This window comes from Lissotriton vulgaris, chromosome 3_1, assembly GCF_964263255.1.
Source record: "Lissotriton vulgaris chromosome 3_1, aLisVul1.2, whole genome shotgun sequence".
Taxonomy (NCBI): domain Eukaryota; kingdom Metazoa; phylum Chordata; class Amphibia; order Caudata; family Salamandridae; genus Lissotriton; species Lissotriton vulgaris.
Window position 1 is genome coordinate 1,315,835,304 of NC_141689.1, and position 26,102 is coordinate 1,315,861,405.

General features: G+C 45.0%; 1 pseudogene; it reads right to left on the reverse strand.

Annotated features, from left to right (window-relative positions):
* Nucleotides 1-3,614: 3,614 nt before the first annotated feature.
* Nucleotides 3,615-6,321, reverse strand: LOC147727826 (endogenous retrovirus group PABLB member 1 Env polyprotein-like; annotated as a pseudogene).
* Between the last annotated feature and the right edge of the window lie 19,781 nt (nucleotides 6,322-26,102).

A 26,102-nucleotide genomic window follows, 5' to 3' on the forward strand; every position in this document is an offset into this window, starting at 1 on the left:
ACGCATCCCGAAGGAGGCGAGCCGTGGACAGTCCGATTGGTGTTGGCGACCTGGTGCTAGTAAAAGATCGCCACCATGGGGGAAAATTCCGTCTACCTTTCGAATTGGACCCCTGGCCCGTGACAGGAATCAAGGGCACCATAGTCACCGCCTCACGGGGAACAGAGAGAGTCACCAGAAACGTATCCTTCTTTAAAAAGGTTCAGGTGGACGACTGGGAAGAATTCCCAGAGCTAGGAGAACACGACCACGATGCAGCCCGTTAGCGACAGAAGATCACACTCTTAAACCTGCCTCCAGTGGAAGGGCCACCAAGCGGCCATGCATCCAGAAAGTCCTCCGTCACAAGGGGCGCAAGGCGGACAAAACACCTTCGAAGTGGACGGTTACGAAAACATGTTCCAGACCCCGTCATTCAGAAGCAACCAGAGCAAGTATTCCCTGAGACCCCATCCCCAGACATCACAGAGGCATCGAGACTTTGTTACCCGCTGCCAGCCACGTGAGTTTTGGGGAACCAGTGCACCAGTGAAGAACAAGTAAGACTGGGCCAAGTGTTGTAAACTTGTCAGAGACTGTGAAGTACTATATTGTAAATGCTCATTTGTTCTACGGTTTATAATGTTTTGCATTTCTGGGTAAAGGAGGAATGTAATGTTGCCCGCGAATCGGGCTGATCTATGTGACACCCATTGTTAGGGTTATAATGGCAGTCCCCCCCCCCCCCGGAGCATGAGTTTAATGGGCTGGTCCTGCGTCCGCACGGGCCGGCACGCAGCCTAATAAATAAATAGCCCAAGGCTCTGGGCGTGGTTCAGTAAGTTGCTGGCCACCACAGTTAAAACACGTGTGTCTGTGCTAATTATTGTCAGGGCCTAGCACGACACTACTGGGAGGACACAGTCGCATTTTTGCTCAAGCACGTCTATAGAACGAGAAGTGGTGGTTCAGTGGAAGGTCACTTTTTAACAAAATAGGGAGCGAAGAGGTAGAGTCCTCGAAATGGACACTGGTGGTGGATACGTCCTCCTCTTGTAATGTATAATAAACAATAGGATCCACCTTCAGGGAGTTTTACAGGAAAAAAGGAGAATCACAATTAGCGGGTCAGGTGCATTGTCTACAATAGTGGGAAGCACATAGTGTTTCTTAAATACCCCTCACACACCAAAAGGGCCCTTGGTGTCATGCTTAATCATAGGGGTCTTCCGGCCCCGCTGCGGGATGGGGCGCGCTACAACCTTCGACTACGTGGGAGCACTGATGTCACGATTATGTGTGGTGTAGGAATGAGTGAAAAAAGGGTCAGTAGTGAATAGGAAAGTGAGTTTAAAAAGTACCTAGCTCTTGAGGATTAGAACATTTTAATATTCTGTTGAGCCGGTATTATAAAGAAAGGTGAGTGGAGGTGTGATGCTTTAATGTGTAATGCCTACTGTGTATTTCAACATGTTTCGAAGCTTGCTGCTTCTTCTTCAGGATATGCTTCTGATCCCTTCTGCTCACAACAAACAATGTTGAAAATGTCCAAAATACATGTATGAGTAGATAATGCTACGTGACAAACAAGACCGATTCGTCTTTAGTCAAAAATATACAATCCCCTTCAAATATCTGGGGGTGTACGTCACCAGAGACAGGGCGGAGTTCTTCACCAAAAATCTTGAGCCTCACCTGGCATGGCTACAATCGGACGTGACCCACTGGAGGTCCTTGCCTCTCTCCCTGATGGGACGTGCCGCGCTATTTAAGATGCTGGCATTGCAGCGACTCCTATATATACTACAAAACACACCATACCCGGTCCCCGGCGGGGTGTTCAGGCGCATATCCCAGGCTTTGCGGACGCTGCTCTGGGAGGGTGGGAACCCGAGGATAGCGTTGCGAAAGCTCACAAGAGGGGTGTATGACTGGTGGCTGGCCCCCCTCGGACGTCCAACTGTATTATTGGGCATCCCAGCTGCAGATGATCAACGACTGGGTATATGTGGCAGGTTCAGAACCAGCTTACAGGGTAGATAGGTATGTCATGCCGGGAGGCAACTGCGAGCCGCTTCTATGCTCATGAAGACTGTGCAGGGATCTACCATCACATATGGGGGTCGTGCTTCAGTGCTGGAGGGAGGCCAATACATTTCTGGGGTGGGCAGGCACCCTAAAGGGTAGAACCCACTCTGGCTCGGAGACCAGCTAACGGAGGTGACAAGACAAACGGGCTTCAAGGGATGGAAAATAATTGGGATTGACTACTTGGGCGATGTGTGGAAAGGGAATGCCCCTAGATCCTTCGACTATCTTAAAAAAGAGTACCAACTACACGACTCAGCACTATTACTATCTGCGCCTTACACACACCCCGCGCTCTCACATACACACAGACACTTTGATCCCAGAATATTCTCCTATGGAAGACAGGCTCCTGCTCGACCCCATTCTAGAAAAACCCACGTGCACTATTTACCGTAAGCTCATAAATATTATGCCTGACCCCTTGGTGTACCTGCGGGAGAGATGGGAATGGGACGTCAGAGGCCAGGAAGATTGAGGATTGGCAGGATGCCCTGCAAAGCCCCCGCAAAATTGCAATCCAGACTAGGTTCCGTCTCGTGCAATTTCAAATCTTGCATCAAGTGTGTTACCCGTGAACCCATCTGTTCTCATGGGGCAAGAGCCTGTCACCCCTGTGTGTGAGGGGATGTCAGGGGGAAGGTACATTTTACCGTATTTTCTGGGAATGCCCGAATATAGTGCCCTTCTGGACCAAAGTAGCACACAGGATGGCAACAGTAGTGGGATCGCTCGTCCCGGTCGAGCCCAGTTGGCTATTACTTATGATTAAGCAGCCACGGACTGGTCCAAGTATAATGAGATCTGGTTGGCAATGGCAGCCAGGGTGGTGAAACGCAATATAGCCAGTTGCTGGGGAGCGCAGGCACCCCCACAATGGGACTAATGGCCACGAGATCTGGACTAGTGCCAGAGGGCAAAGGAAACGATCTACAAGTCCAGGGACTGTGTAAAGAAATGGAAGAAAGTATGGGGGCCTTGGTGGAAGTATTGAGCCACACGGGGTGGGGTTGGGCAGGGGGTATAATTGTAATTGGTCCGTTGTACTGCCAAGTTTGCCTTCGATTGTACCATGAAATGTTGTTCTCCTTCATGCCACTTGAAAACTGCTGTATATTGAATGAGATCATAAGCAATGTTAATAAAAATATTCCCCAAAAAAAAAAAAAATATATATATATATATATACACATATACAATACCCAAGGTATTTCCTAGTAGGTAATCTGTAAGAGAAACACAGCAGTTAAAAACGTAGGTTGTGATGCATGCCAAATGCAGCCTGTGATGATCTAAGAAAAAAGTGGTGTGTATTATTCCACTATGTCCTAAACAGGCCGGACTGGGAACTGAAACCAGGCCTGGCAAACAGCTCCGCCAGCCCCCTGGGGGGAGGAGGGGAGGTGCTGCCAAGCTGTTTGCCAGGGCCCGTTTCGGCCGTTTTTGTTACAGGGGGCCGATATTGCTGGCCCCGGTAACAAAAACGGCCTCTAGGGGCCCAAAACCGCCCCACCCTGGTGGCCCACCGGGGAATTGCCCGGTGCCTGCTACAGCCAGTCCAGCCCTGGTCCTAAACGTGAGGATTTTCTACTCGTGTCATGCCCTGCAAAATAAAGGGACAATACAAGACATACAAAACACACAACATAAATCACACACTCTATAGGGAAAGTTTCAGGAGTCTGTGAGGTAATACAAGTCATTAACTCTATTATGACACAAGCTGATTCCGTTCGTGGTAGACTTGACCTCTCCACCGCTCGAGGTCGGGAAAAAGGAAGTTAGATAGGTTGCCAGGGCAGACGTGGACATGAGAATGAGGTACTGGGTTTTTCAGAACCGGTACTGATCCCGTAACCCAGCGGTGTCAGGGGCAACACCCAAAGACCTCGAGTACTTTCCTGATTCAGACCACAGAAACACGAGTCTTCTAGGTGAAGTCAAAGATCGAATTTATTGGCTGCAACAAGCGTCCTAGAAGTACAACAACACGGTGTGTATGTTCTCAGGAGACTGCTCAACATTACAGAGCCAGGCTTCTCTTTTTATACTAAATATTAAGCTTCAGACAAACATTCTTAGATTTACAGTAGGCTATTCACATATTTTCACTACAAAGAAAAAGCAGAGTCATGATGACAAGTCCACATTTCAGTTCGTCCAGTCTGTGAAGAATTACCCGGCAAGGCCCAACATTTTCATCAGATATCGGTGTACCCCCAATAAAACCGTGCTCCTCCTCATCATAAAGCAAAAGAAGAGAAAAGAGCAGGGACAGGGGGGGGGGGGGGTGTGTGTGCGCGTGATGGGAACAGTTTATGACCTGTTGTGCTTTGATGCTATCTCGTTCGGCCACTGGGAGAGGAACTGACCGAACAGGTTTGGCTTGGGGCAATGGTTCCAGCTTGCCTAGGTCACAGAAAAGTCAATTAAGGTGTATGTGTCCTTTGATACCGAATTCAGCTGTAATTACAAGCCTATGTGAAGGGCAACTCACAGAATGGCTGCCGAACGTAAAATGGAAGCCAAGGGTTCAGGACGAGAATGGCGATTTAGAGGTGAAATCGCCCCTCGAATATGACGCAAATGCTTGTACATAGTGTACTAGCCATTATCGGTCTTTTGATATAAAATTCGTCGTGCTATGACAAAGTTTGTTGCACGAGTCCAGAATTTTCAGAACCACAAACCCTCCTTTTGCCCTTACATAGGCAATTTAACCTAATCTCATGCTAATCTGAGTCCAGGTCTATATTCCTAAAGTCATTGAGATGTTGCTGTAACATCATTCTGGTACTTAGTTCGTCTTTTCACACAGGCTTCCTTACACATGATGTAGCGCAGAGGCCACATATTGCAGGAGCACACTGCACGCACAGACAGAACAGAAAAAGAATGGCTAAGACCATCCCAATGACCATAAGAATTTTCCATCCCCAGCCCAGCCCAGCCGGATATCAGTTCCCAGAACCATCCCATAAAAGACCAATCTCCTTTATCCACATGAATAGATTCGGAAATTTTATGCAGTTTGGAGATGGCCTGGTACACTGTTGGAGCGTTATCTGGAATAAAGACACAGCAACTCGATTGGATCAGTTTACATACCCCACCTCGGTCTGCAAGTATGACATCTAATGCGACCCTGTTCTGAAGGGTCATAAGACGGTCCGACTGAAGCTCAGCAGTCAGGTTACCAAGGGCACCAGCAGTTTCAATTACGGTGGATTCAACCACCCTTGCTAATTGCCTTATGTTTCTGCTGTTAACCATCGGTCCCCAGAACGGCAGAAAACCCTTTACGAAATCCCCAAATTCTTGCCCTGCAGTGTCTTCATTACTCAAGACACCTCTAACTATCCTTGTCTTATGGTAATCTGCCGCTGCTGTGTAGGTGGGAGGCAACAGGAACGAAACAAAACATGTGCCCGAAAAGTCAGGGGGCAACCATGTATAGGCTCTATCATGGCAGATGAAATAGGTACCCTTAGCTGCTAAAAACGAAGGGGAAGTCTGAGATGCGAAAACATATGTTTCAGTACAGACACTCTTCCCTAACTGAGCTCTGGGATTCTTGCCAGTACCTTGCAGACACAGATGACCCTGATGGGGTACAATCCAAATCGGGGAAGATCTCTTAGCTTGCTGTTTCTCACTCAGAGTAGCTCCATATCCGGTCACGTTCCATCCTATGTATACTAGTGTCTCATCTCTTGGAATAGTCTCATAGGAAATATCTTCCTTAATCATATCCACTATACCCTTAACTGGAGCACTATTCTTAGGATTGTCTGTTACAGAACGTAGGGGGTAGACTTCATGTGCATAAATGAACATTGTTCTGTATGCCCACACAGAACCATTGTGGCTGAATGGCAGGACAAGGTAAGGGATACCTTTATCCGTCGTGTGAGGCATAAGACCACACAGCCAACAGTTAGTCGTGTTCATTACTAGTTGGTGTTGGTGCAAGAGCTGGATGAAAGCGTTATTAATAAACTCTAATCTCCTAGCTGACTCATGTTCAGGAAGGGGTTGAAAAGAATGTGCAGAAACAGTAGGAGGAGGTACGGGCGATGTAGTGGGTGCAAATGTCGCTTGTAAAGAAAATAATACATATCCTACTAAAAACATTATTGCACTGAATAACAGGAAAATGCATTATAATAAAAAACGTTTCTTAGTCATTAATCCACATATTTTGGCCTTAAAGTTCACAGTTCTGGCAGGTCTCTCCATCTTAAAGAACTGCATCCTCTCTACAATGCTGCCCGCGATGGGAGGTTGATTCTGCTAAGGAATGCTTCTGTTGATCCAGGGCAACTCCCTTAGACCAACCAGAACTGCCGACCTAACGTCGTCAGCTGCACCCCAAAGACTTTGGGCAATCGCGGCCCTAGCAGCGGAACCCGGATGGCGGTTCGAAAAACAAAAATAAGCAAGTTCCTCAGATGGGAGAGCTGCGTTTTCAAAAATAGTACTTGGGGAAAAAACTTTTATTAGTTCACTTTTATTAGTTCATATTTCTTGGCCTTAGATTATACCGTTGTTTTCCTGGTATTGTATGGTCTTGAAACAAGACTTCAGGTTCTGTAGTGTCCAATCGGGCTGATGGTGGTACAGCTGGTTGCAAAATATTGTCACTCTCTTGTTCAGTAATTGTTCCTTTTACACGAGCATCACTGAAAGGTAGGAACCATGGCACAGATTGAGTCTCTGAGTCGGCGACACCCTCCTGGACCCAACGGTCATAGGGCAAAGGCAGGGGGCTCCGTTTACAGTGGATCCCGTGGATCCAGTTCTTCTTTCCTTCCACTCGAACAGCTGATCTTGTGGAAAGAAGGACGAGGTGTGGGCCGGTCCACCTGGGCTGGTCGTTCTTTGTTCGCTGAAAGTTCTTCACCAGCACCCAGGATCCAGGATCGATTTGATGGCCTGGAGCTTCAGAGACCAGAGGCAGAGAGTCATGGACCTGTTGGTGTAAAACACGCAATTTAGCCGTCAATTCGTACAAATAGTCAAGCAAAACAGGGTGTTCTATTTCACTGAACTTGGTGGGTCTTTGCACCCCCCATATGTTGGCAGGACGGCCGAAGACAATTTCATAGGGACTAAGTTTCACTCTTGAATGCATGGTCATTCTGGTGGATAGGAGTGCTAAGGGTAGAGCGTCAGGCCACTTAAGACCAGTGCTCGCTTGCATCTTGGCTAGTTTTAACTTTAGTGTGCCATTATAACATTCTACTAGTCCAGCTGATTGGGGGTGATTTGCAGCATGGAACTTCTGTCGGATGCCTAGCCCTTCACATACTTTCTTCATTACTTGACCCACAAATTCACTCCCATTGTCACTCCAGATCATTCTAGGCATTCGGAATCTGTGGAAGAACTCTTTCACAAGGGCTTTTGCTGTGGACAAGGCAGTATTGTCCTTTAGGGGATATGCTTCTACCCATCTTGAGAAGGCACAGACAACAACAAGTACGTATTTTAAATTGTTGCACCTCTCCATGTGGATGAAATCTAGCTGCAAAACCTCAAACGGATACCTAGGAGGTGCAAAATGACCAGCTGGAGTTGGGGTTCCCCTACCAGGATTGTGTTTCAGACACACCATGCAATTCTTGACCACATTCTCTGCACACTTAGGAATTCCAGCATTTTGCCATACTGGAGACAACAACTTGCAAATCCCTTTCACACTGATATGAGCCATTCCATGAGCCATTGTAACCACTGCAAGCACGTACGCATCGGGTAGCAACCATCTCTGTTGCTCTGACACTTCAACCCAACAACCATTTGCATCCATTCTGCCCGTACTTTCTCTCCACATGTTCAACTCTCTCTCTGTAGCCTCAGATTGGATCGATTTCACACTTTCTACTGTGTCTTCACACATTCCAACATCACCAACCCACCTTGCAGAGCCTGCAACATACATTCTGCTCATCACATTCCTTGCTGCCTCTTTCGCGACTTCATCAGCAAATGCATTTCCACGACCAACATCATCAGTCACCTTCTTGTGAGCACTACATTTTACAATCGCAACTTGTAGAAGCAAGGTCAGTGATTCAAGAAGCTCATTCACCAACTGACCATGCTGGATCTTGGCTCCATGCGAAGTCAGAAACCCACGTTCACGCTACAGTCGTCCAAAACTATGAGCCACACCAAATGCATACTGACTGTCAGTGTACACATTTACTTTCATTCCTTTTGACAACACACACGCCCTTGTAAGTGCAATCAATTCTGCTGCTTGAGCTGAGTTATGTGGAATACGTGCAGTTTCAACGACTGTATGCAAAGTGGTGACAGTATATGCTGCAGTCGTGTCACCATTCGGAAGCTTGAAGCATGAACCATCCACCCATAAGGTACCATCGCAATCAACAAGAGGAGTATCTTGGAGGTCTATTCTCCCTTTCGTCTCTTCTTCTGTTCTAAGAAAACAATCATGCTGCTCTTCAGCATTCTCTGTCTCAACTGGAATTGGTAACAACGTGGCTGGGTTTAGTGTGCTGCATCTTTTGATGCGCACATGGCTCGCTAATAAAGTTAGTTCGTAACCAGACAATCGAGCACTAGTTAAGTGCTGTGTCTTGGTTCTGTTCAATAACGTGCCCACTGCATGTGGAACCATGACCACTAACGTGTTATTCATCACTAAACCAGCAGACTGTCGAATCGAAACAGCTGCTGCCGCTGTTGCTCTTAAACAACTTGGCAATGCTTTAGCTACTGGGTCCAAAGTCGACGAAAAATATGCACATGGGCGCTGTTTGTCTCCAAACAATTGTGTCAACACTGATAATGCACAACCTTCTTTCTCATGGACATACAATGTAAAGGGCTTACTATAGTTGGGGGTACCCAACACAGGAGCCGAACATAATGCTGTGTGCAATTCAGAAAAACTTTTCTGACACTCTTCAGACCAAGGCACAGGATTGGGTGTATCTTTACACGTTAATGCCACCAAGGGTTTGGCCAGTAAAGAAAAATTTGGAATCCACTGTCTACAGTACGATGTAATACCCAAGAAAGCACGCACTTCTCTCTGTGTTCTTGGCACACTTAATTTTGCTATTGCCTGAATTCTTTCTGGGGTCAGTTTCCTTCCCTCCTTCGATAAGAGATGACCTAAGTAGGTCACTTCTTGTCGACAATATTGTAATTTTGAGGGAGACACTTTGTGATGCAGATCACACAAATGACGCAACATAGACAACGTGGCTTCTTTACAGATTTCCTCCGAATCTGCAGCAACAAGTAAGTCATCAACATACTGAATGAGTGTAGCGCCTTCAGGTAAAACAATCGTGTCAAGCTGTGTTTTTAGAGCTTGACTATATATTGATGGACTTTCGCAGTAGCCCTGGGGAGCGCGTTTAAAGCGGAAGCTTCGTCCTCCTAAACTGAAACCAAAAATATCCCTACTCTCCTCAGCAATCGGGATGCTGAAGAAGGCATTCTTCAAGTCAATCACCGAAAACCAGGTGGCAGAAGCTGGAATCATAGTCAATAGGGCAGTAATGTCAGGAACAACTGGAAATTGTGGCACAACTATTTTATTCACCTCTCTAAGGTCAATCACAAACCTGTACACAGGTGGCTGAGAGGGATCAGTTCGTTTCAAAATAGGCAGAACAGGACTATTGCAAACGTTGCCTCTTGTCTCTTCAATCACATCTTTTTCAATCAGATCGTAAATGATCGCTAACAACGCTTTTTCACCTTCACCTGAAATTTTGTGTTGGGGAATTCGTGGCATCCTAACATTAGCTTTTAATGTCACAACATATGGTGGTATTTCCAGGAGGCCCACATCGTTAGGACCAGTAGCCCAAAGAATATTAGGTAGAGATGACAATTCTGTCGGAAATTCATCCCTTGACAAATACATTGGAGAGACCACTTCCTTACCTAGTGTAAGTTGTACTCCCGAAGGGGAACAGTACAAAGTCGCATACAATCTTTTCAACAGGTCCAATCCCAACAAGTTCTCACCACAACCTGTTGTCAGAATAAGGGGTGCTTCGAATTCACAAGGACCAACAGACAGGGACATAGGACTAGAAATCGGGTTCCTAACCGGGGCGCCAGAAAAACCTACAGAAACATTCATTTCGCCAGACAAAGGTGCGCCAGGGAGTTTTGAGTGCATCATAGAACTCTTTGTAGCACCAGTATCCAACAGAAAAGGTTCTGACACACCTGATGTAATCACCTCAACGTATGGTCCACTCTGATCTACTGGAACTGAAACAACTCCCTCTCTTTGTCTATGGCTGTCCTAGCAATCATTACCTTCCATATACTCATCTTCTGCATAGTAATCATCAGCGTAGTACTGAGCTGTCCTACCAGATGCGTTATTCTGCTGATCAAACCTATTCGTAGAATCCTGAGGCGGAAGAGAGCGTGCATTCTGATGGACGTTTCCACGTCCTCTACCTCTAGGTGTTTGCTGAACACCTGTACCTCTTGTGTTTGTCACACCATTTGCGCGCTGTAACAGGATAGGGCAACTATACTTAAAATGGCCCTCTTCCTTGCAATACGAACACTGATTGGGACCCACAGGAACGCGTGGCTGAGTATATTCTACTCTTGGTTTTTGAAACTGTTGAGGTTGCTGATAATTATTCTGATAGTTATTCTGACCGCCATTATTCTGACCACTACCACCACGTGGCGGGTATGCTTGCTGTAACAGGACCTTAGTTTTCAACTCTTTAGTTTTCTTTTCTGCTCTATCTTTCTCATCTTTGTCTCTATTTTCATAATATTGTGCAGTAGCCAATATCTGTGCTGAAGAGGAAACTGCCCATGAACTCTCCGAATCCTTCAACTTCTTACATAACTCTGGAAGCAGATTGTGCACGAATTTATCGACGAACAGTCGCTGACCACCTTCTGTGCTCATATCTTGACCACTGTGGTCGACAAACGTCTTCAAACCTGGTGAAGAAATCGGACACCGTTTCATCTTTCTTCTGCTTACATGCAGACTACTTATCCCAATTTACACGCATCGCAGGCATTATAGTTTTCATGTAATCAATGATCCTACCAGGGAGTTCTGATACCAAAGGCTCAGGTTTAGCACCACCATTTTTTTTGGGCATCTGAGGCAGCAATATTAGCCCATGAGTCACCTAATTCCTGATCATGGTCTGTATGACGAATCTTTCCCCACAAAGGCTGCGGAACAACATTCCCAAATAACATATCGATATCGGCTAAGTTCATAATGCATGAACCTGCAGTCTGCGACAATTCCTTGTAATACCCTGCAGGATTTTTACGGGGATCAGGCAATGTCTGCTTAAGGGCTAAAACTTCGGCTCGCTTCCATGGGACGTGTACCCACACACGCTGAAAATGTGGCAGAATAATCGGGTTAGCATTCGCGTCCCCATCTCTCCAAACTGGGGGAACCTCTCTCATGGGATATTGTCTTCCCTTCTTCTTGACAGAGGAATCATAATCCAACAACGACTTGGAAACACCTTCAGTCCTAAGTAATAACAACGTCGCAACGGCTTTCCTAACATCCGAACCCACAATTGTACCTTTTGAAAATTTGAACCGTACATGGTTCAACTCGGGCGGATTAGAGTCCAAATCATTTTCTTCTAAATCTTCGCATAGAAAAACACACATTTTCTCGAAAACGTACCTCTGTTTTGATGCTTCCCACCGATGGAAGACATCCATAACAGATTCTAAATCATATATCATCGGGTTAGTCACCCATCTATGTGCCAAATGACTTAACGTTTCTTTTTCCCTAGAATCAGGCTGTTGGCTAAGCAACTGTTTGTGTTCAGGGGCATGAGTCGGGCTTGCCGCTCCAAACAAAGGATATAGAATACTAGAAACAGTGCTTGTCACTCTTTGGCGGACAGACGGAGAAGTCGATGAAAAGACAAGTGGGAAAGCAGGGTGAGATGAGGCAGATGCAGAGGCAGTGTCAGGAGGAGTACCAGGAGTGGTAGTCGATATAGTAGTTAAAGTTGCAGGAAATATAGGAGGAGTAGGTGTAAAAGCCGATGGCCTTTGGGGAGGCTGCACCGGAGGAACAGGAGCCAGCTGAAGAGTAGCTGGTGGGTGCTGTGGAGGAACAGGAGGCATAACAACCATGGGTTGCACAACTAAAGGTTGTGGAGGTGCTGTAGCATTCTGCACATAGGGTGGTGGTGAACTTAACAAATGCGACATTAGGGGATCTTTTTCAAGCTCTTTTGCTGCTTCCTGCTGAAGATGCAGCAAAACTGGGTAGCATTTATCTATTACCATTTTACGTTGCCTGTGCAACTGCTCACTCATCTGTTTTTCTTCATTGTCTTTATACTGCATAGCAGCTTGCATTATTGAGATACCCCTTTCTCTCTTATTTTTCTTCGCTAATTTAATTTCCTTTTGTTTGGCCTCCTTACGCCATAGGCGGAAAGAGTCAAACATCACCGGCCGGACTTTCTTCTTAAAAAGTTTAACTTCGAGATTATCCAGGATTTCCGTATCAAAGCTACCATATTGGGGACATTTTAAAACACCATCTTTTCTGGTGTATTTTATCCACACTTCATTGTATGTGATGGGGCCTACTCCATGTTTTACATATAATTCATAGGTTGGAGTCCCAATCGGAGGAACCGGACACGAGTCCTCCAGTCGGGAGTCCCTATTATTACAACCAAGACAAAACAAATTTCCAAGTCTGCTAAGACCAGGCATCTTCGCTCTTTAGTCTAGCTTCAAACTTCAAAGGATTATCGATTACGATATTCTCGTGAATACACGAGTCCTTCGGCTTTGGCGCTTGCAAGTTCCAAACAAAACTAAGGACTAACTGGGAGGCGCTCCACTTATACTTAACTGAGGTATTGATGACGTCACCAGAAGACTCGTCTATCGTTTCGCTCTACCAAACATCAAGGGTCCAAATCAGGGCGATAGTCAGGGCAGCAGTCCTTCGTAGCCGTCGGGACGAGGGGAACCTCGCAGCAAAGACCTTCGGAACCACGTCGACATACAGGGGTCGCTGAAGTGGCTGGCCGTCCTCCGGAATTTTCACACAAAGCTCCTCACGAACCTCTGGCTTGGACCGGTACCGCTGGTATCGCCCCATGTTGGGCGCCAACTGAGGTACTGGGTTTTTCAGAACCGGTACTGATCCGGTAACCCAGCGGTATCAGGGCCAACACCCAAAGACCTCGAGTACTTTCCTGATTCAGACCACAGAAACACGAGTCTTCTAGGTGAAGTCAAAGATCGAATTTATTGGCTGCAACCAAGTAACAAGCGTCCTAGAAGTACAACAACACGGTGTGTATATTCTCAGGAGACTGCTCAACATTACAGAGCCAGGCTTCTCTTTTTATACTAAATATTAAGCTTCAGGCAAACATTCTTAGATTTACAGTAGGCTATTCACATATTTTCACTACAAAGAAAAAGCAGAGTCATGATGACAAGTCCACATTTCAGTTTGTCCAGTCCGTGATGAATTACCCGGCAAGGCCCAACATTTTCATCAGAGATCGGTGTACCCCCAATAAAACCGGGCTCCTCCTCATCATAAAGCAAAAGAAGAGAAAAGAGCAGGGACAGGTCTGAGCAAGATTTTGGCGGGGGTGTGTGTGCGATGGGAACAGTTTATGGCCTGTTGTGCTTTGATGCTATCTCGTTCGGCCACTGGGAGAGGAACTGACCGAACAGGTTTGTCTTGGGGCAATGGTTCCAGCTTGCCTAGGTCACAGAAAAGTCAATTAAGGTGTATGTGTCCTTTGATACCGAATTCAGCTGTAATTACAAGCCTATGTGAAGGGCAACTCACAAAATGGCTGCCGAACGTAAAATGGAAGCCAAGGGTTCAGGACGAGAATGGCGATTTAGAGGTGAAATCGCCACTCGAATATGACGCAAATGCTTGTACATAGTGTACTAGCCGTTATCAGTCTTTTGATATAAAAATCGTCGTGTTACGACAAAGTTTGTTGCACGAGTCCAGAATTTTCAGAACCACAAGAACACTTCAGTAAGTGGTGAAAAAACTAGACTGCATAAGAAATATGCACAATCAGGGTTTTTCAATACTATACGCTTTCCAAACGGTTGGAGGAAAGCAAAAAATGGGGAGATTACTCAAAAGAGAAACCAAGTTCATAAAGAGGTGTTATAAAAATTCTAAGGTGTTATAAAAAATGATATGTTGTGTCCCTCATTAGGAGAAAAAAACTTTTATTATAGGTGGTATACACTTGGAGGGGAAAAAACATGGTTTTAAGATTGTTGCTGGCAAAATGTATATTCACCCAGTTAACTTAAAAGGTGGGGAGACACCATAGCCACAGTTGTCCCTCATATCGTATGAGGGGTCCCAATAATCAAATTATTACTTGGGGGGAATTAACTTGTGGTCAGTTTTTCAGAAAAACATCACAAAAGATCTTGGGAAAAGGATCCATTGAATATTGGTGGTTCCAATGTATTAAAGAATTGTGGAATTCCGAAACGTCCGATACGAGAGTATCCTGATGCTTCCCTACAGAAAAATTCAAGTGAAATGAATCCAGGGTATTTCATCGTTGAGGCCCTCTATGTGGGTGCCCAGACGGAACAACCATTGTTGTTCCTTCTCAAGTAGGGCACTCTCGTTTTGTGATTCTTCAATGACCGTCCATTGTAGGTCGTCCACTGTGTGTTGGCTTGGTTGTGCTCCTCTTACATCTGACGTTGCTTTTGTGCTCGCATATACGGATTTTGATAGGTTGTGATGTCATTCTAATGTACTCTAATCCGCACGGGCATGTGATCATGTATATTACGTTCCTGTTGTTGCAGTTTGTGAACCTTCTTTATTCCCATTCGCTGCTATTCCTGAATTTGATTTGTCTGCTTTTCTTGGTGAGAGGGCAATTGCTACAATTTCCACATGGGTGATGCCCCTGGTCTGGATGGAGGAGCGTATTCCTAGTAGTTGTAGGTAGGCCTGTGCAAGGTCTCGTATGGACTAGCATGTCTTTTAAGTTCCTTCCCCTCTAATGGGCGAACATAGGTTTTTGTAAGTTCAGGCTTCCGCAGTTAAGGATCCTCCTGTGCTTGTTCACGATTTTAGATATTTTTTTATGGTGGATGTTAAATGTGGTGACACAGAAAGGTCTCTCCTCTTGCTCTTTTTGTACTTTTTCCTCCAGGAGGGCCTCTCTGTTGTTGTTCTGGGCCCTTTATATTTTTGACTAAAGACGAATCGGTCTTGTTTGTCACGTAGCATTATCTACTCTTACATGTATTTTTGACATTTTCAACATTGTTTGTTGTGAGCAGAAGGGATCAGAAACTTGTCCTGAAGAAGAAGCAGCACGCTTTGAAACATGTTGACACACACAGGAGGCATTGCACATTAAAGCATCACACCTCCAACTCACCTTTTTTATTAATACCGGCTCAACTGAATATTAACATTTTCTAATCCTCAAGAGCTAGGTATTTTTTCACTTTGCCAACTATAGGTTGCACCACCCAATTCAAATGTCCATAAACAAATAATTTTACGAATGTCCGTCCAGTGTTATTAGTGTTCAGAAATCTTTACTCTTCATTCTATTTGAAAATATACACCAAGCAGCCAAAACGTGTTGTTCTATTAGAAGAACTTCATCAGGGCTGTAAAAACATTTAAAAAACAAATATGTAATACTAATACAACATATCGTCTATTAATGGATAACCATTTATTAAATAAAATATGCAAAGACAGAAGACATTTATTAAAAACAAGTTAATCAAGGATACACTGTCACAAGTCCAGGTTTTGACAATCTTGTTTGACATGTACTAACATGATGAGCATTTGTTATCATAAACATACATGATTGAGACACATTTAATGTCAATAAACATATGTCATCCCTTAGGGAAACTCTTATTCCAGCCATCAATTATTAATAGACATTTGCAAGGGAAATAGATATTAAATACATATGGCACCCAATACTAGGCCGTACAATTCACCTTACATCAATAGTAAGTGCTTACAATCGCACCCACTAATAATAAATAAGTAGCATGTAATAGTAAGCTATGAAATAATACCTGACACTTGTCTCAATTACCCAATGATGAAACCAAACAGTCATTGGATAGGATTTGCAAAAGAAAACGAAAAAGAAAAAAGGGGATGAAGAAGTAAAGGTACAGGTAAGAGAGGGAGGGGAAAGGGAAGGAAAAGAAGAAGTAACAGAAACCAGTCACACTCTACAAACCAAACTGTACAATACAGATATTAAAAGTTACAAGTAACCATATGCACTATTCAATCAATCAATCAATCAATCAATCAAAGCATTTATATAGCGCACTACTCACCCGGAGGGTCTCAAGGCGCTAGGGGAGGGGGGCTGCTACTGCTCGAACAGCCAGGTCTTGAGCTGCTTCCTGAAGGCGAGGTGGTCCTGGGTCAGCCGGAGGTGGTTCGGAAGGGAGTTCCAAGTCTTGGCGGCCAGGTAGGAGAAGGACCTTCCCCCTGTGGTGGCTCTTCGGATGCGGGGGACGGCGGCGAGGGCGTGGTCGGTCGATCGAAGCTGGCGTTTGGGAGCGTAGAAGTTGAGGCGGCTGTTGAGGTATCCTGGGCCTTGGTTGTGTAGGGCTTTGTGTGCGTGGGTGAGGAGCCAGAAGGTGATTCTCTTGTTGACCGGGAGCCAGTGCAGGTCTCTCAGGTGTCCGGAGATGTGGCTGCGACGGGGGATGTCCAGGATGAGTCGTGCTGAGGCGTTCTGGATCCGCTGGAGTCTCTTCTGGAGTTTGGCGGTGGTTCCGGCGTAGAGGGAGTTGCCGTAGTCCAGACGGCTGGTGACGAGGGCCTGGGTGACCGTCTTCCTGGTCTCGGTGGGGATCCAGCGGAAGATCTTACGTAGCATGCGCAGGATGTTGAAGCACGACGAGGAGACGGCGTTGACTTGTCTGGTCATGGAGAGGGAGGAGTCCAGGATGAAGCCCAGGTTGCGTGCTTGGTCTGTTGGTTTGGGTGCGCTGCCCAAGGCGGGGGGCCACCAGGAGTCGTCCCAGGCGGAGGGTGAGGATCCCAGGATGAGGACTTCCGTCTTGTCCGAGTTCAGTTTCAGGCGGCTGTTCATCATCCACTTGGCTACGTCTGTCATCCCTTCGTGCAGGTTGGCTCTGGCGGTGGCTGGGTCGTTGGTGAGAGAGAGGATCAGCTGGGTGTCGTCGGCATAGGACATGATGTTGACGTTGTGCTGGCGTGCTATGGCTGCGAGGGGGCTCATGTAGACTATTGTTCATATCAATTGCCTAGTAGGCTCAGGTTTGGACACAAGGCATTCCATATAGAAAAAAGGCACAATGCACCTACCGAATATAATGTTGTTATAAATTTCAAACCTAAGAAAAGGTCATCTGACTTGTTCAACTAAGAACTCCCCATTCCGCGTCACCTCTGTTATGGTGAATACAAACAAAGACAATCTATGACTTCTGTGCCTAGAAAAATATATGATATCGATTTGTTTATAAACCTAATCTATTCACCAATACCATACAAATTAACTGAACATAATTTTTTCCTGCACTCATATCCCAATAGGCAAACCCTCTAGTAATAGTATCCTAACAATTAAGTCCCTGCTGTATTTTGCATGTAAATTAACAGAGAACACCACTTTACCTATCGAGCTGAATTGCCGGATGAATGTCCAAATCTGGCAGCAGTATAATATAAAAATGGCTGATGTGCCTAAAAAAGTTACAAACGACTACTACTGCTCGTATATGGTACCACTTGATATGATCAGTTCTTTATATTCCTCAGTGTAGAGTTGAAACAAGTCTAATTACCGAGACCACCCCCATTGAAAAATAGGCCCCATCCCCGACACAAGTGAGAAATCCGTGTCGGTCATACAATAACTAGACGGGCATGTGATTGCTTATAATTTCACAATGTCATACTGAGTGAGAGTTTGCGCAATAGCTCCCTAATGCCAATGACCACCATGTCATCAAAATAAATACACCTCCAACCATGTAACGTGCCAGGTGTATTCAAATATGTCACACCTAATATAATTGCTATGGGTCAGTAAGGATTGGCCCATGAAAATGTAACCAGTCGTTAAAGTTTCAGTAAGAACCACTTATGTGGTCTGCGCCACTAGATGGAATATACTGGTGCTGTTCCTGCCTATCTTTGCCTGTTGAATATCACCGGGATCAAATCGTACCATCATTGCGTGAAATCGAGTGCGCCTGAATATCTAAGCGCCCCTGCCAGTTTTCATGAATTGAAAAATGCTAACACAAATCATATTACTTTAAACCTGTTAAAAAGCACAGGAAAAGACCATCTCGTAATTTCGCCAAGTCCAATGCGTACCAAGGTCTACGCGCCCATAAGGGCTTTCACAAATTAAAACTTTTAAAAGTTTCCAAGCCTGGTAGCAAACATTAAGCTAACCGCGCACAAAAAATAGTTGTGCGGATTGAACCCTATAGTTGTTCCAAATAAATACAAATATTTAGGCATGAGGCATCCTCAAAAGCTTTTATATTAGTGGTCCCCAACCAATAAAAGCATTTAGGCCTGAGGCATCATACAAAAGCATTTAATCAATATGTCTGATCTAAGACACATAGATGTAAAGGCATCACTTTCAATCCTAACCCCTTGGGCCCCGTCTACTCCCAAACTCACCAGTACAGCGAAGTATCGTGCTGCAGAATGTGTGGCTCTTCAAGTGCTCAAAGAAGACACCCGGTCTATCTCCCCCTATTTGAGCACCTGACCACGTCAAACGACATCGCCCTACGTCATAGCGCGTGTCGTAGCACGCTTGGGGGGAGTCTTAAAATTACTTAACTTTTTGTACGAATCACGCTCCTTAAGCCTCCAGGGAGGGTCAAAAAATGACCCCAAAGACCACTCCCGAGTATCGCAATGATTTCTTTGATACAAGTTGCATCGACCCGGCAACAAACTAGACATCAGTCAAATTAATTCAAAACCTTCTCCTTCTTTCAGGTTTGAATATGCACATCAGTGCTCCGCATATGCCCAACGTTAATCTATGCATCGAGGTCTCGTGGCAATTTCATGGCAACACCACGTTTCGGTAAAAATAAAAGAAGAATTCCACCAAGACCTGTAAAATTATCTTCTATATGAGCCAAAGGCCTCTCATGCCACCAAAATGGATACCTATTTCCTAAAAGTACCTAATACATAAGCAAAACGTAACAGCAAACCCCCAATCATGCAATATGAAATGAGAGAGAAAAATGAGATTCAAGGATAGAAGTGCAAGATTCAACCATACCGACCTTAATTATGTTTAACTGACCCTACCATGTTATTGCATTTCATTCAGCAAACATTTCGGTCATTATAACCTACATGTATAAAAAAGATAACAATAACATAAAATGGTTGATTATATGGTCTGACGGATGTTAGCATATTTTGACATTACAGTGTTTAATTGTGTTCCACCCCACCCCGACCCGACCAAGTTATTACATTTCATCCAGCAACCACTTTTGGTTACTCAAGTCTAGATATATATAAAAACTAACAATAACATAAGATGGCCGGGTATATCGCCTAACCGATGTTAGCATATCATTACAGTGTTTATACTTCGGAAAAGCCTAACATAGTCAAAGTTGACCCTATACAATTTTTTCATCACATTTTGGTTAAAAAAAAAGACAAAAAATAAAAGGTTTGCAGATAATCACATAAAGTAGTGGAACTCGTCATCCGTATTATGTCCTATTGTTGTGCTACGTAGACGGCAGATCCACCCTGCTTCGTTCCGTCGGAGGGCCAGCTTCCTGTCCCCTCCTTGGTCTCACTGGAATATGATCAATTCCATGAAATTAGATTTCAGGCCTTGCCCCAAGGAATTCATTCATATGTGTTATCATCGGGTATCTAGTATCTTGATGCCGAATAGCCCATATATGTTCCTACATTTTCTGATCTTAAGGGCCCGGATTGTACTTCCCACGTAAATTATGTTACAGCTACATCCTATTACATAAGTAAGATATGTTGTTTTACATGTGATAGTATGTGTGCATTGGGTATTGTAACTGAATACTTTTATTTTGTTTTTCCCGAATTGGCAAATGTTACAATCTGTGCAGGTAAAGAAACCATGTACCTGTGTTGGTAGCCATGTGCCCCCTGTGTTTTTTGGATGTAACATACCTGGGACATAAGATGTCTCTCAGTGTCCTGCCTCTTCGGTAAGTAATTTTGGGTTTCAATGAGTTTTCTTCCTTAACTCCTGGTACTTCCTGTAGTAATTTCCAATGTTTGGAGAGGATTTTATTAAACTCCCTAGCTTTGTTTATTGTATTTTATAATACAATTGATAAAAGACGGTGGGTTTTGACTGGCACATGGGGTCCCCCTATCTAGTAAAGTGGCCTCCCTAGGTTTCATCAGAATCCTCCTCTCTGCGTTATCCAGAGCTCTAGGTTTATAGCCTCTTTTTTTAAATCTATTTTGTAGATTTTCCGTAAATACATTGGTATTTTTTTAACTCACTTTCCTATTCACTACTGACCCTTTTTTAACTCATTCCTACACCACACATAGTCCTGGCATCAGTGCTCCCATGTAATCGTAGGTCGTAGCGCACCCCGTCCCGCAGTGGGTCGTAAACCCCTATAATGAAGCACAACACCAAGGGCCCTTTTGGTGTGTTAGGGGTATTTAAGAAACACTATGGGCCCGATGTAGGTCGCCAATTACCGGTCGGTAACGGCCGATTTCGGCCGTTACCGACCGGTATTTGGGATTTGACATGTAGGTAGGCTTAATTTACAGAATCGGTATATTTACCAATTCGGGAAATTTACCGATTCTGTAAAATACCGAATCGGTAAATTTACCGAATCGGTAAATACAGATGTAAGTGGCACTGAAAACAGTGCCAAAGGCCATTACCGATTCGTTATTTACCATGTAATACTATTATATGGTAAAAAACGAATTCCAGTGTACATGCACATCTGTGTGCCATGTGGCACACAGACATGCCCTAAGGGCATGTATGTGTGTCACATGGCACACAAGCCAGAAACAGGGGTGCAACAGGGTGTCAAAGTGACACCCTGTCCCCCTTGGCAATTCGGTATTTTTACCGATTCGGTAATTACAGATTCGGTATTTGCCATTGATTCCTATGGGCTTCAAGGCCCATAGGAATCAATGGCAAATACCGATTCGGTAATTGCCGAATCGGTAAATACCGAATCATACCGATTCAGTATTTTTTACCGAACTTTTACCTACATTTGATTTACCGATTCATGAATACCAAATCGGTAAAATTCGGTATTTATGAATCGGTAAATCACATTTACCTACATCTAGGCCTATGTGCTTCCCACCATTGTAGGCAATGCACATGACCTGCTAATTGTGATTCTCCCTTTTTTCTGTAAAACTCCCTGAAGGTGGATCCTATTGTTTATAATGGTTCAGTGGAAGGTGTCAGATTGGTTGTTGATTGATTTAATGATATATGTGACAACTGAAATTCAGAAGATCTAAAGATGTGCCTTGTTCCAATCCCACTTATTTATGTGCTTGTGTGTTGGTCCGAAAGATCCCAGTGGGCTCCCAAGAGGCGCCATGGGGGATGTTGGGGGATCCTGCTTCTGCTTGAGTAAATATGAGCAAATTATATGCCAGATAACCATTGGTCGCGAGGTAGGGGGCTGAAGAGTTGAAAAGATTTCGGTCTGCATTTTGTAGTGAGACATACTTCGTATACGTGCTTCCTTGGTGGGCCAGTGCCGGGCACCCCAAGGAATTGCAATTTCTCTCTTGGCCAGTAACAATGCTAATGCTAAAAATCTACAGTGGCTGCTCTGAATATCTATCACTACTCCCAACAGGGCTAGTTTAGGCTTAGGTGTGTATTGAACGGAGATCATGTCAGTCAGTGACTGAAATATTGGAGTCCAGTAAGCAGCGAAAGGTGGGCATGTCCATGTCATAAGGGCAAAGTCTGCATCAAAAAATTTGCATTTAGGATATTGAGAAGTTTTTGAGGGGGTCATATTTAGCCACTTCAATTGGGGTAACATATATTCTGTGAATACATTTGAAATGTAGCAGCTTATGTCTGTGATTTGGGGGACACCCTTTTAATCTGTTCAGTACTGCGAGCCCAGTCTTTATTAGACAATGGTTTCCCCAGATCCTCTTCCCAGTGTCTTCGGGCCCCTCCTCCGTTCACCTGTTTAAGTGTCATACATTTACGATAGAGTTTTGTGACTAAGTGTGAGCCGTCTTGGTCTGCTATCAAAAGAGTTAGTTATGTGAGTTCCTCTGGAGGTCATGGGAAGGACAGGAGGGCCGAGCAGAGGTCACCTGAAACTCTAGTCACATTGAATTTGTCCATATAAGACATCTCAGTCCGTGCAGCGAGGTCCATCAGAGTTACAGCATGCCCCTCCAGGAATAGATCTTCAAGAGTGCGTAGCAGCACCTAATGTAGCAAGTGCTGGACTATTTTCTCAGATGTTGGTGGTATTAATGGGTTGTGGAGTAGAGGAAGTCGAGGCGAATAAAGGGAGCCTGAACCTAAAGACAGACGGAGTTCTCACCCGACCCAGCAGGTGGTGGATAAAGGTTGTATGTCAGTGGGGTCCAGCCTAATGCCGGATGGGTACAATGCTTCCAGTGGAGTGTTGTCCGCCTGGTCACGCTCTGGTCTATTATATGGTAGACGAGCATCTGTGTGAAACCAGTGGTATGCAAATTGGACCTGTGCGATTAGATAATATAAATAATGGTCTGGGACCGTGAACCCGCCGCGCTCATAGGGGAGCGTGAGGGTGGCCCAGGTCACTCAGGGCCTGAGACCTGCCCACACCAGGTGTATTAGATGTTCACGCAGTTGTAAGAAGAATGCCTTAGTTAACGGTATGGGAATTTTGACAAATAAATATAAGAAGCGAGGGAGTACATTTATTTTGATGATGGCGATATGGCTGGCCATGGATAATGGTAGTTTAATCCAACGCTCCACCTGTGAGGCAAGCGTGTCCATTGCGGGTCCATAGTTTAGATGAAGAACTTGGTCCTTGTTCCTGTGTAGGTGTATGCCCAAGTACTTGGTGGTGTCCTCTGCCCACACAAGTGGGGAGATGCAGTTGGTCTGTGTGGCCAAATCTGTAAGGGGGAATAGCTTGGATTTGCCCCACTTGATGTGCAGACCCAACATGTCTCCAAATCAACCAATCTCAGCGATAAGGCGGTGCAGATTCTCTACAGGGCATCTAGTAAAGAGTAGAATATCATCCACGTACATGGATAGGAGTACAGGGCCATAGCGGAATCGGAGGCAGCAATGTATGTGCTTCTCCTGCAAATGTCTGACTAAAAGATCCATCGCTATTATGAAAAGCAATGGAGATAAAGGACATCCCTGCCGGGTGTTATTGAGAAAGGTGCAGAGAGCAAGCCATTTACTCGGAGTCTAGCTGTGGGTGAGGAGTATAGAGGGCATGCCCAACTTGCAAGGTAAGGAAAAGGAAATGTCCACTATACGGAGTCAAATGCTTTTTCAGCATCAAGAAGAGCTACAGCCACTAGGGTGGAAGGAGAGATCCTATTTATAACAGAAAAAATGGTTCTGAGATTTAAGGCAGTTGATTGGTTTGGGATAAATCCAGATTGTACTGTGGAGAGAATTTGGTCCAATAGTAGCGAGATCCTGTTCACTAGCATTTTAGCAAGAATTTTTGTGTCAAAATTTATCAGGGATAAGTGACGATAAGAATTACAGGCAGTGGAGTCTTTACCAGATTTAGGTAGAAGCGGAATCACTACCTCTGTCATCGGAGGGGGGAGGACACAATCAGTAAGGGATTCAGCATACACCTCAAGGAGGTGGGGTATAAGCGTTTGTTTAAATGTTTTGTAAAAGACTCCTGTGAGGCCATCTAATCCTGGAGCCTTACACCCGTTAAGGACATCGATAGCTTGACCAATTTAATCTGCAGTAAAGGGCTCGCTAAGGAATTGCGCCTTACCCGTTGTAAGCCAGACCATGACAATCTCCTCCAGATATGCAAGGTGCTGTGTAAAATCGGGAGGGAGCCGGGTAACATATAGAGAACAGTAGCATTCTACTAAATCTGCTCTTATGTCGGTATTTCCAGTAATCATGGAGTCATCGGGGCGAAGCAGGGACGTAATATGCCCGGCTCCCCGAGGGGGACACACCAGGCGGGCCGGTGTCCTCCTAGGGCGCTCCCCCTCCCTGTATCTATGGGCCATATGGTTCTTGGCTAACAGTGTGGCTTCTCTATCTACATGGTCATTGAATTCAAGTAGCAGAGCAGCACGTCTAGTCCGGGTGTCAGGAGCACCAGGTGAGTTGTCAAGGTGCGTCAGTTGAGCTTCCAGTTGGGACAAACCGCTTCTAATTGCACAGAGGACACCTACTTGTTTGGAAGTGCTGATGCCCCGAATCTACACCTTGAAGGCATCCCATAATACCATGTATTTCCTCATAGAGCCCGTACCAATAAAAAAATACTCCCAGATTGCATTGTGTAATTCGGATCTAAAAAGAGCGTCTAACAAGGCAGTGGCCTGGAAAGCCCATCCCTTGGATTGGGGAATTTCCATATGCAGCAGCACAGGTGCATGGTCCGAAAGGGTACGAGGTAGTTTTTCTATGTTACATATCCATTGGCATCCCAATGCATTTGTGAACCAATAATCTATTCTAGTCTAGGTTGAGTGGGGTGCGAGTGAAATGTGTTGCCTGGCTCTTCAGGGTAGTGTGATCGCCATATATCATGTAGTGCTAATGAATGGGTGAGGTCACGAAAGGCTCGTGCTGCCTGTGGTTTGGAACTTTCTGCAGAGGCCATCGAGTCACGGCTGGGGTCCAGCTACAGATCGAGATCACCACCAAGGAGCAATATGTCATAGTCATGTCTGTGAAGCAGTGTATGCAACTCTTCCCAGTGGTGTCAACATTGGGGACATAAATGTTAAGGAGCAGACGATTTTTGCCCAGCAGCGATCTGACCACTAGGAGATATCGCCCATGCTCATCTGTCACAGTGTCAAGATGTATGAAGGGGAGGAAAGGGTATATTAAGATGCAAACTCCGCGGGAATATGTACTATAACTGGAGAAAAATCTATTTGGGCCCCAGGTTGATGCAAAAGGGGGAGAGAGTTGAGGAGGTAAGTGAGTTTCTTATAGAAACGCTATCTGTTTGTGGTGTATTCGCATGTATGCAAGTACTAGCTTGCACTTCCAGGGATTATTGAGCCCCAGTATATTCCAAGAGAGAAGTTTTGCTTCAACAGAAGCCTTTTGAGTTATTGTCATGAGGGTGCGACAGAATGTGCTTGTATGTTGGAGTTCCGCGATGTGTCGTGTGCAGTCGAGGGGACGGAGAACGGGGAACGGGGGGGAAATCTAAGAAAAATAACTAAAGCACAAATGTAAAAGAAAAGATTTACAACAGTCCACCCCCCACCCACACCAGTATGAAACAACCTAGTGAATACCCAACTTCCCAAATTATAAAACAAACGTCCCAAAACTAAAACAGATGGATTTATTTGTAGGAGACGGGCAACACTTAGAAATCCCGATGCCCGGCAGAGATCCAATGTCAACTGAAATAGTGGATAACTCGTAACATTTGCAATATCCAGTAGATATCCTATTTATATGCCTATCTTATGAACAGGTATGCGGTTGCCTAGTACCAAGAGAAGATACAACAAAAGGGGGAAGGTAGAGCTTCGGAGGGGCCCCCCACATGTCAGGATTAAGGGAAATGGAGAACAGGAAAGTTTCATCTACACGGGAGGCCACACTTTGACAAGCCGATGAGGAGGTCGCCATTATTCCGATGGAAAAGGTTCTGCACTGCTAGCAAGCTGCTGATCCGGGTAAGAGCATCCCGAGATGCGGAGAGGAGGCTCTTGCGGTTGTTGTTTCTATGCAATT